This window comes from Diabrotica undecimpunctata, chromosome 3 (assembly GCF_040954645.1).
Source record: "Diabrotica undecimpunctata isolate CICGRU chromosome 3, icDiaUnde3, whole genome shotgun sequence".
Taxonomy (NCBI): domain Eukaryota; kingdom Metazoa; phylum Arthropoda; class Insecta; order Coleoptera; family Chrysomelidae; genus Diabrotica; species Diabrotica undecimpunctata.
This window is the reverse complement of record NC_092805.1, coordinates 44,844,716-44,857,721: the sequence shown is the minus strand read 5'-3', so window position 1 is coordinate 44,857,721 and position 13,006 is coordinate 44,844,716. Positions and strand designations below refer to the sequence as shown.

The following is a 13,006-nucleotide window of genomic DNA, read 5'->3' as shown; positions in this document are numbered from 1 at the left end:
ACCGTAAAACGGAGTTACTTTGAACCTTAGTTTTTAGTTTCATTTTCTTAGAGTAAATATAACGTTACTCGAAAGAAGATCTGAACTTTTTATTATAAATATCTATTCAACAGATCGTAATATAGCTCCTATTATAACTGTTTTTTAGTTATATTGCATAATTAAGAGATTATCCTAATTTTATTAATGGTGCAAAGTATACCCTAGAAGAGTCATACTTTGCACCACTTGATATTTTAATAATATTTGGCTACGAAATGCTTGCTGGTGCATAGTAATCCTATCTGATTTTAAACTTTGCACCATTTAAATGCAAAAAAATGTTGGTCGGTCCAGTTTTTTGAATATAAACCTACCTACATTTATGAAAGAAACCTAACGGGAACGATCATTGCTACATTTTAAATAAACAAACTTTATTATAAGTACAATAGTGAAAATATAAAGTTTGAATCTAATCTCACCACAATTTGTCGCATTCTGGAACAATGTAAAATCCTCGTCTGGAAATTTTCTTGGGAGGATTTTTGGCGCTAATTACATTGTCCCACGAATACCATATTTCGTCGCGCCTTTCTGGCCATTTCCAAAACTTTAACGATTTTGACATGGCGTTGATCATCGCTCCGTCATTTTCTATTGCTGTTATGACTCCAGGGTAAACATGATCTTCATAGACAAATAAAACGTACTCACCAATATTTTTTTTTAACATAATCTAATGCAGAGTTTTTGACTTTTTCGGCAATATTTGTTCCAAGAGAACCTGAGGCGAGTTTTTCAATAAATTCGCTTTCTCCTTCCATCTCTTGCAGCGCATTTATTTCATCATCTGATGAATCCCTGCCTAGTGGAAAATGGTCGTCCAAAGCAATATCGTTCTCTGAATCATCAACGACTTCTGGCAACAGCTTGATGAAGTGTGGAAGTAGATGCTTCACTTAGATCTTCTAAACTAACTTCAGAATGGGCATACTTTGTCCTGCTGGAACATTTATTTTCTTTTTCTTAGCACGTGTCTTAAACTGGGTGGCTTCCATTCTTTAATTTTCTAAATATCGAATGAAAGTGTTTTCGATATCTGACGAACTTGATTTATTATTATTTGTTGTATGACTATCAGTTATCACACTAGATTGCTGAGTTGTTTTTAACCGCTCCAAGAGCGGTGTTATATCACAAGGAACGATACCACATTTCGTAAATCCCAACTTTAATATCTCATCGCTATTCTTTGTATTTTTTTGATTAATGATCCTAAAAGCGTTGGAAAATGCTGTTTTTCAAGTACATTTGATCTACTCCCCACATGAGTTTCCTTATATTAAGATAAAATTTCCCTCCAGGCCTTTTTCATTGGAGCAAATAATGGAACATCTAGCGGTTGTGTAACGTAGGTGCTATTCGGAGGCAAACATATAAAATGAATGTCGTGTTTTCGACACAAATCCGGGACTTCAACATTAATATGAGAAGACAAATTGTCTTCTAAAACGATCTAATGTCTTCTAAAACGATCTTATTTTCCTGAATTTTTTTAAGCCTGGGCAATAGAATGGTGTTAAACCAATTTGCAAATGTCTGTGATTCGAACCAACCAGATGCAGTATTTGCATAACGCGTACCAAAGGGTCCATTTTCAGTCCAGGTGTCCCACAAATGCTTGGATTTGTACACCACATAAGGAGGTAGTAGCTCCCCAGCTGCATTTCCACACATCATAAGAGAAATGCTACTTTTTAAAGAGTAACAAATTCGTTCAGGATATTTAACCCCACGTTTAGTTAATACCTTTTTTGGTCCGGGATCATCTGTTAAGTTCGTCTCGTCATATTTAAAAATAGCATGTGGCTCCGCACCAGTTAATGTTTGTTTTAAATTTTGTATGTATTCAGCCATTTGGTCTGCATTGACTGCTGCTCTACATTTTTTTATGTTTGAGGCTATCCTTGCAGTAAGGTCCTTATGACGACTTGAAAATGATTTGACCCAATCCATACCAAGAGTATTATCATTAAAGCGAGTTATTTTTTTTCCTTGGCGATTTAAGAGACTTGATTATTTGTTGTAATTCCATTCCAGTAACAGGAAATCCAGTATCACTAAGGCTATGAATGCATTGTACGAAGCACCTTTCCTCTTCATAAGGGAATATTGATGGGTATCCAGATTTTCCAGCGTGTACTCATTTTAATTTGTAAAAAATAGTTCTCCTTGGAATGTTAAAGTATTCAGCGGCAACTCTTGTACTCATGCCATCTTTTATTGCTGACAGACATGCTTTTAAATCTTCTTCTGAGTAGTCTGCATATTTGCGAAATCCCAGTTTCCTTTTATAATGTCTGGGCATTTCCTAAAAACCATTTTCCTATTAACATAGACGCAAAGCTTAATGTAAAAATTATGCATTCGTTATTCAAAGAGAAACATGCTGAAGTTATTGTCAAATATTCAACATATAATACTATTTTTAAAGAGCATTTTGACTATAAATTTGGGAGACCGCAAGTCGATTCATGCTGCCAATGTGAAGAACTTAATATTAAATGCACCAGTTCTTCTTTGAATGAAACAGCTAAAAGAGCTGCCTTAGCTATTCTTATGGTGCATAAAAGACTCTTTAAAAAATTTTATCATAGCATTCAAAACACGGAAAAAATGTGCAAAGAAAATGACAACGTTATTGGACTTTGCTTCGATTATATGCAAAACATTTCATTGCTGTTGATTATAGTTTAAGATATTTTTTATTTACGTCAGCTATCAGTATTTCTATTCAGTATTCATAACTTAAAAGACAACAGTGCCCAGTTTTTTCTTAACCATAAAGGCGTAGCTAAAAAAGGTTCAAATGAAACTTGTTCTTTTATTTTCAACTATTTGAAGCAAAACATACTTACCACAGTAAAAGAACTTCACCTCTACAGTGTCGGCTGTGGTGGCCAAAATAAAACCAATGTTATAATCCGATTTTGCCTTGAGCTTACTGACACAGGAATGTTTAAAAAATTGTCCACAAATTTCCAATTCGTGGCCACTCTTTCTTGCCATGAAATCGGAACTTTGACTTGGTAAACCGCAAACCCAATCGCATGTATAGGCTGTATACATCAATTGAAGTTTGTGAAGCAATCCTCTGTAGTTCTGCAAAGAGGCAACAATTTATTCAACTTTCACAAAAGGAGTCATTCGCAGTGTCCAGTTTTATGGAGTTCCGCTACAATCATACAAAAAAAGGGCTTGTTAAAGCATTCAAGTTTATCGATAGAGCACTAACCAAGTCCTTTTTTCTAAAAAGTCAGAAAACCGAAAATGTTCAACTTCCAAAGGAAAGAGCTTATCCTATTGAAAAAATTCCAATCAACATTAAAAAAAATAATGATATTTAAAAGAAAACTAGGTATCTTCCTGAAAATTATCAAAAATTTTATGAGGAAATAATTGGTTGGCCAACCACTGAAGTGGATAGTACTGACATATATCTTATAACTGCGTAATGTTTGTTTTTTAGGTTAAAATATTTCATTTGTAATGACTGATAATATTCGACAAAGTTTGGCATGTAGGTCTTATCTCCAAAATTAAATCTATATTTCCTCATCCCATAAGTTCACTTTTAAGATCCTACCTGACAGATCGATTCTTTCAAGTCAAAAGAGGTGGGTAAATCACTAACCTGTTTCCAATTTGTTCCGGAGTTCCACAAGGAAGCATACTAGGATCCACCCTCTACTTAATATACACATCAGATCTCCCAACGACGACCAATACAACAATCGCTACATATGCCGATGACATAGTTATCATGGCTTCAAATTCTACAGCAGCTGAAGCAGCCCAGGTATTACAAAATCACCTACTTAAACTAGAGAGCTGGCTTAAGCTGTGGCGAGTCCAAGTTAACAGTTTAAAATCAACACAAATAACGTTTACTTTAAAAAAAGGTGTCGCGCCACCAGTTTCTATAAACAACACTTCACTACCAGTTAATACCGTCGTTAAATACTTAATTGGGGCATCCACATCTGGAAGTAAAGCCTTCAACTCAGCTTAATTCACAGGAAAATGTATTGGTACATGAGTCGAAAATCAAATCTTAGCCTGGAGAACAAACTTCTGATATATAAATGTATTTTAAAACCGGTATGGCAATATGCAGCACAAATCTGGGGTACAGCAAGTAATACCAACATACAAAAACTTTCGTTTTCCAATCGAAAGTACTGCCCCAGATCTGTAATGCCCCTTGGTATATCACGAACCACAGATTACACCACGATTTACAGCTACCAACAGTTTGCGAAGCAATATCTGCTGTAAACTCTGTATACAAGAACAGACTATCCTGCCATCCAAATCTGCTGGCCACGGATCTGCTCAACATTTCACACGTAAGAAGATTAAAATGACCAGACCCTTTGGATCTCTAGTAAATCGGGAAAAATAGAGCATAGTGTCATTGTGCGGTGAAATAACAAGTTTCTATTCTGGTGTTTTCTAAATCTTTCTTTAATTTGTGTTTTTAGCCTTGTAATTCTCATATGTGAGTCAGTGATGTTTACCTGTATTAAACTCTGTTTGTTAAGTGAAAGTTTAAATTAATTGATATATCATAGATTATATTTATATTATATTTTACCTGGGTGCTCGCCACTGGGCAGCTTCCCACTATGTTATTGTACATAAATTATACATATTGCTTATTGTTTATAATGAGACAGATTTCAATAAACATTGGATGTTAAATAAATAAAAAAAAATGACTGATAATAAAGTTTGTCAATAAACGTTTTTTTTTGTTAATTTGAACAAACACGGCAAAAAGTTATAGTTTAGACATTCTTTTTGTTAATTATTTCGTGAAAAGATATAAGTCAGACGAATAGAATAACAAATAAAATATCTATTAATTAACTAAAATCAATATACATACAATATTATTATCAAACTTATAATAAAATACCGTAGAATGGGGTGACTTTGATTTTATGAGGTGACTTTGATAGTACATGAATATTTTGTTTCAAGAGAGTATGAAACCCAAATATTTCATTCGTTATGGTGGTTGTCTGAACTTAATTTCAGTGCACATGTTAATTAACTGTAGCGGAAGGCGTTTGTGGCGAATATCAAAAGTACACTCTTATAAATGCAGTGTTGAAGTTTTTTTTTATATGAAGATTTTAGATTGTGTAACTAAATTTAAACATACAGCTCTCACCATACAATTTCAGTATGGTGCCTTAATTTATGTTTAACTGTCAATATTTTAAAATATTTAACCCGTGACTACTAAGCTCCCACTAATCATAGTAGTCTCCCTCCTTATATTATAAATCGCAGCGAACATATGTGGGATGCGTGGACATGCAAAGGTCCACAGGGCTCTCCTTGTTGTAGTAGTGGATTTTGCGCAAGAGGAGCTAGATATAACCGAACAAAAAATGGGTGGATGGAGGTAACTGGTTTTACAGACTGATTTGAGATCATATTATTACCACACGCAAGACGGCTGGAAGGTAAAAAAGTTATGATCGGTGACAACTTGGCGTCTTACTTTTTAGATCATGTATTACAACTGTGTGAATTGCACAATATTGAATTTGCGTGCCTTCCCAGTAATTCAACACACATATGCCAGCCTTTGTATGTATCCTTTTTTAAACCCATGAAAGTTTCTTGGCGAAAGATTTTTACGGAATTTAAATTGCGAAACCCAAAGATTACTGGTGTACCTAAAGATCAATTTCCTTCGTTATTAAAAAAATGCTTAGAATTAATGGATAATACAAATGCAAAAACTGAGCACAAACGTGGAGACTATAAAGAAAGTGCAATTAAGAGAGTTTTGAAGAATGGGTTCGAGGCTTGTGGCATGGTTCCTTTCGTTCCAAATAAAGTCTTGAGTAAAATTGCACCAATCAACCATGATGTTGATTATGTAGAATCTTTGATTAACGACAGCCTTACAGACTATTTGATGAATAAGAAGTCCGAGATAGAAGTTACTAAACGTCGAAGTAAATAAAAACTTAATATCCAACCGGGTAAAAGTGTAAGTCGACATGTAACGGCAGATGACAGCTCCTCCGATAGCGAATTAAACCAAGGTTAGTAGATGTTAAGTAGGTTGTCTCGTAACTATAGACCAATCAATGCTCGCTTTTTAAAGGCGGGAATACGTCACCCATACGACACTTTTAAAATTGCCATAAGCTTCAATGCTAATAAAAGGTTCAAAAACTTAGGTTTTGCAATATATTTTGGGATTTTCTTGGGTATAGGGATGTTAAGTGGTTCTTATATTAGTAATTATATCAATTTTTTTTTCTAAAATCAATAGTCTGATGACAAAAAATAGAATTGATTATAATGATAATATTGTGTGTTTTAAATAGAGATAACAGTTTATTTCGCACAAAAACCCAAAAAAACAGTAGAAAAAGTTCAAAAGCAAAAATACTAAATATGTAGGAACTTCCTTATTATGGTTTTCCTGGAATTTGCAGCATTCTTATCATATCTAGTGGTAGGCAAAAAAAACAAATAGGTAATATAAATAATTTATTATTAGATTAAAATACAAAAAATGATTAGTCCTTCAAGCACAAATCTTCAAGCTATATATACTTATCTCATCTAAAAAATATATCATTATTATAACGTACAAAACTACATATAATTGTTAGACAAACGTTGATATCACGGCTACGAAAACACACTTCGCAAGTGTTTATGTACACAAATAACTAAATAATAAGTCTCTATAAATAATATTGTCCTTATACCTATACTTAAAAATAAAAACTAAACAATAACTAAACAAATAAACGAACTAATGATACTATAGAATAAAGACAACAACAAACATGAACTTAAACTCAGACGTACAGACAACTGTCCATCAACTGTCAAATTTGACTTTCGTATGAGTGACCTAAGCATTCTGCCTTCCCCTCGCTTCGCCCACATAGTTACGAGACAACCTACTTAACATCTACTAACCTTGGTATTAAACAGTTATACCAGTGAAAGCAAAAATGAAATTGAAAATTAAGATTCTGTGGAAAACCAATCATATGAAGATAAGATGAATACAAAACTATCTCTTGCTGAATTGAATGTTGGAACTTATGTGCTTGTAAAAATTATGTCAGGTAAAGGAAAATGTATAAATTACGTATATGCCGGAGGATACAAGAGAAATTACCTTTTGACGAATACGAACTTATTGAAATTAAATCACTGGATGAAACCCATAAACATTTTAAAGTTGTGGAGCCCGACGTTTTTAATGCTCCTATCGCTGATATCTTAGCAATTCTGAAGACCCCATCGGTTAAAACAAATAAAACAGCAACAAAATGGATATTTTATGGCAGAGTTGATGTTGAAGAAAAATAACTTATTTTGTTTGCCTTTCATATTCTTTTGACTTTTTTTACTATTTTATATTGTTTTAATAATTTGCTAAAATGTTTTTTTACCTCAATAAAGTATTAGCTACTTCTAGAATCATTAATTATATACTAATTATTGTGTCTGTAGCAGATATCAAAGTCACCCCCAAATTAAAATTGAAATATCTAAAAATTGGCTTGATCGATTAATAAAATGGGTTGACATTGATATTACTACAGCTTTTATGCATCGGCTAAGTTATTTCAAAATGGGTTATTAAAGTGACCCCACATGGGTGACTTTGATATACACTTTTTAATTTTTTTTGAGAAAATCCTCAATTTGAAAACATACATACTATGAATTTAAATTTAAGTAAACATACAATGCATCCCAATGGTGACTTTTCCACATTTTTGGGATGACGCATTCAAAAGTTACGCTAGAAAATACGGAAAAAATTAACAAAGTCACCCCGTTCTACGGTACCTCATTTTCCAGGAAAAATCACAAATTTTTTATTTGTTTCAAATATAAACACTTTTTTTTTATTTTCTCTAAACTTCATTCTTGTGACTTATATCCTTTCATAAATAAGCGATTCAAGTAGTCATTACATATTTAGGACGGAGGTTGTTCAGACCTATTATCATCAAAGAGTTCTTTATGTATTTGGTCCATATGCATATCTCTTGATTTTTATCTATGATGATGTTCCCCTGTTGATCTTCTAGTTTGCTAACTGTGTTGGATTTTTGAAGACTAGCTGCTTGTTTTACGTTTTTACGTATATTAAACGTATCGTGGTTTTGTTCCAAGAAATCTATCCCTTTACACTGTGTTTTTAACCAATTTTCTTTGGCCTTTCGTATTTCGGTTCCTATTTATCTCTGAATATTTTTGTACATTCTTTTGTTATTCTTTAATTTTCTTCTTTCTTCCATGAGTTGCAGTATATTGTCATTCATCCAACTTTTCTTCTTCTCTTTATTTTCTATTAGATATTCTTTTCCGATCTTGTTAAAAGTTTCACATATATTCTGGAGTAATTCTTGTGGATCATGTTTCCTGAATGTTACTTAGCTTTTCTGAAAGAATGCGTGCAACTTTCTCCTTTGTTTTCTTATCTTTTGGTCTTCTCATATCACAGTTTTTGTTACTATTCTTTTTTGTAACCTTTTTAAATCTAAACCTAAATTTACTAATAACAGGCATATGATCTGCCGATACGTCAGCACGGGGGTAATTCTGTTCATTAACTGCTTGAAAATCTTGTTTATAATTGAGGCGTTCAGCGCCAAAGTAGCGACAAACGACAAAATGTTGGAAAATGGCGATCAAAGATAAGCCTACATTACGTTCATGTTAGAATTTTAATGATACCTATGAAAATTATTCTGTTAAATGTCATATTGATAAAAAACTATTAACTTTTATGGTTAACTGGATCAAAACACTTTATATATATTTATTTATTGAAATAAATGGCGCTTAGCCTCCTTTGGCCCATCTTGATATTCATGAATGTGGCACTTAAAGCATAAACTGCTGGTGGATAGGTCACTTTGGCATTACAATCAATATTTCCACTATTTTAAAAAATTAAAATATTTTAAGCATAAGTGTCTGTTTAATTACATATTATGAGTTGAAAAAAATTATCAAAATGAAATAACACAGATTAGACACACCAATAAATAATTTTCAAGCGAAAACAGTTGACTTAGTGCATAGGTCAGTTTGGCACACTTTAAATTGTTCAATATTGATATTTTATGTACTTAAGTTAGTATGATTGTTAATAACACCATGTAAAAACAACAACAAAAAATATAAAAAATAAAAATATTGCTAAAGTATTTAAAAAATGTATTTTATACAAATAAAAGTACAAAATTATAATTGTTCCGACTGTCAGTCTATACTTTCTTCATCAGATCTTGACCAAATATACTCATCCGCTTCATTAACACCAGTCAAATTACCATAAAATTCTTGTGATATAGGTGGAATGTAAGGCATCAGATCACTGATATCCTTAAGTTTTTTTTCGTCAATTTTCCTTCCACGGGGATATAACAAAGGTAAAGTATCTGGTCTAGTCGGAGCTTTTCTTTTCTTTAAATTTACTTTCTGAAAGTTAATATTATCGTTCAAATGATTTTTATATAGCATTAACAGATCACTTCCTTCGCTAACTTGGAGATGCATTATTTTTCTCCAGTTTACCGCTTCCTTCTCGATATTCGTTTTTCTATTTGTAATTCTTCCAGCGAGCTCAGCTTGAGAAATGAAATCGGTAGAACTCATTTCCACAACAACAAATGGGTTCTTTTTTCTTGCAGAAGTGACCACCTTGGACCAATCTTGTCGCAAAAATATATTTTTATAGTTTTTTTGGATTTCCCAATAACTCCGAAATCCTGATCACAGGGCAAGTATGAGTGACCAGGTACTAAAAATTTGTGTTCAATTTTCTTTGGTTTGAAGTTTTTATTATTTACTACGTAGTCCATCAAAGTGACCATTGTTATGTTTTTATTTTGACCTGCACATTGGTCACTATACATAATTACATTATCTTTTTCACCCATATTATGTTTGAAACAGTGTAATAGACATGAAGCTATATCAGGTCCTCTAGAAGCTAAACCTTCATGCCATAAATACATAAAGACCTCTTCGGTAGTTAAATTATGTATTCCAAGTAAATAAGTCCACAGTTGCCTCTTATAGTATACAATGTTAACATCTAAGTCTGCTGTAGGGAGTGTTTTCATTAAATCGAAACAAATTACAACAGTATTAAAGTCATCTGATTTGCTGGAATACTGATCTGTGTTTAGAGCTAGTCGTTCTCTTTCTGCCAAAACATGATGGTCATTTAAATCATTTTTTAGTTTATTTTTTTCAGCCTCATTTACACAGTATTCAATTTTATTTTTTAGGGTGTTACATGTTTTACAAGTATCTTTTTGTGGAGAATGGAAATAAAGATTAAAATCTTCATTAAATATTTTCCTGAATATGTATGACTCTTCAGGTTTTATTTCTGGCTCCTGCACTTTACAATGCTCTAAATAGAGATTATACATTATTGTTTTATTTAATGTTGGTGATAAATAAAGTCTGTTCGGATTTTTCTTTCTGGAATAATGAGATTGGTAGGCTGGAAACTTTTGAATAAAATTTGGAATTAGTTTTAAAGATTCTGGCTTGGTTTTGTTATGGGGTATATGCCTTCCTCTATTATCGTCTGGTGATATTTTTGCTATTGCATAGGCTATTCGTTGGTCACTTAAACGCAATGTGTGTTTAAAAACATTTTTGCATACCTCTTTTTCCTTATTTTCCGAGTTTTTTAAGAAATATTTGCGGGTATATGCCCTTCTACTTATTTCTTTTTCTGTGCGTTTTCTTCCTACTGCGCAAACTTTTACTGCTGACTGAATATACATGGTTTGTAACTCCCAGTTTTTCAAATTATAAAAATTGCTGTGGATATGTTTTCTTGTTTCATCTGAAAAATTGTTTTCACAATTGAATTTACATTTACACAAAAAAAATCTATACGATCTCGCATTAATAGTTTTTCCTTTTACTGATGTGTACTCTTCCCCTCTATTTCTTAAACGCTTACGTATATTTTTTTTCCATTCATTTTCATTCCTTTTCCGTTTTTTTGATATTTTTTTTTTCCATGTCTAAAACTTGTTCGTTAGAAACACTTAAAACATTAAGCTTCTCATCGAATACTGCTGGTATACCTTGTTGACTATTAGTTTGATCTTGTAAAACTGCTCTAATATTTTAGTTAGTGATGTTTTCCTCCAATGTTGAAGCAGGCTTGTATTTCGTGGCCATTGTACTATTCTCTTTAGGTATGAAGCTTATATCTTTATTTGCATCATTATTTTCATCAATGAGCCTTCGATCTAAATCTTGCTTATCTATATTAAGTTCAATGCATATATCAGAGATATTACTTGGTAACTCTACAGAAGAAAATAATACATCACTGAAACTATTATCTTGAATATTTAAGTCAATACCATTATACTGAAAATATTCATTGTTTAAAATACCAATATTGGAACTAAGTTGAAAACTGCCATCTAAGCTTTTATTTGACTGGTCTATTAATAAAATATCGTGAGATACTGCTTCTTCAATTACACTACTTCCAGATAAACTATTTAATTCCGTATATCGACAAATATCGTTACCATCGTTACAAACATCTGTTTTTATGGTTTCAAACTCATCAATTTTGTTTAAATTTTTTATATTTTCTTTTTGGTTATCAACTTTAGGGCTTCCATGATCAGAACCACCTAAAAATAAATCTTATTAAACTTGTTTCTACTCATTTAACTGAGCATAGAAGACATTGCCACAGTAGCTTAACTACCAAAGTGTGTGTTATGCACCACTACAAAATAAATTTTAAAATGCGAAAGTAGCTTAAGTGCCAATTTGGCGGTTTATTCTATTTTTATCCAAAAATTCACAACGGATATTTTGTTAGAGCATTACGAATGATTAATAATACAAATAATTACTATAAGCTTGTATATTTTTTGGACGTTTTCGATTTAAACAAGTGTATCTATGAGTAAAAATAAGTGGTATACTTGGCTGGAATGGCTCGTTTTAAATATTAATAATAAATTGGATGGGATTATAAAACATGTACTTCTAAGATATTTTGATAAAGTATGATTATCAAAGATTTCTTTTTATCTGTTAACTTTAACAAAATAAATCTTTGATAAAAATATCTTTATGAAAACGAATCCATACACATAACCTCCAAGATCTTCAATGTCTAAAATAACATTAGAATGCTTAATAAATAAACTTACCAGAAGTGATCACTGAACTAAACATCGAAGAACATATATTTAAGATTTTATCAGTCCTACTCTTAAAACTTGACATTTTACTAATAAAACACAACAAACGAATTAATAAATCACTACAAACAGTGGTACTGTTGTAAAGCAATAGTCACATAGAGTTTGGCGCTTAAGTCACTCTGGCATCAAATGATCACGTTTTGGCAATGTTGCCAGAATAAACTTTCAATTAAACTTATAATATTCCCGCTTTAAATTGTCGTTTATACCACTTTGGCATCATAATTTAACTCTCACAGAAGCCGATAGAATAGAAAAGACAATTTAATATTTTTTGTCGCTTAAGTCACTTTGGCGCTGAACGCCTTAATTGTTTTAGTTTATTATCGACTATAAATGCCACCCTAAATTCCTTATTTCCTGTATCTTAACTACTTGAAAAGATGGTGTGTGTTTTTGTATCTCGGATATCCTTTTCTAGCCGCCTTGTTTTCTAAATTGCTGCCAAACCCATCTTGTATGTTTTTAATTCATTGACCAGGGCGCTTAACGCTCTGGGTCTATTCGAAACTCTAACATTACAAGTATAAAAAGAGAAATCTATGTTTCGTTGCCAATATCGTTTTGTACCGTTCAATGTGGGAAAAATAGAAAAATGGTAGGAGTCTATGTCTCATGCTTCGTAAATATACATGTAATTGACAGAACCATTAGTTGTGAAAAAATCTATTAGGTCTAAGAATTTG

The 13,006-nt window shown here is 32.2% G+C and overlaps 1 protein-coding gene across 1 annotated transcript in view; it reads right to left on the bottom strand.

Moving 5' to 3' along the window:
- Window positions 1-13,006, bottom strand: part of Traf4 (TNF receptor associated factor 4) — a 559,644-nt gene that overhangs the window by 204,375 nt on the left and 342,263 nt on the right. The window lies entirely within an intron of this gene.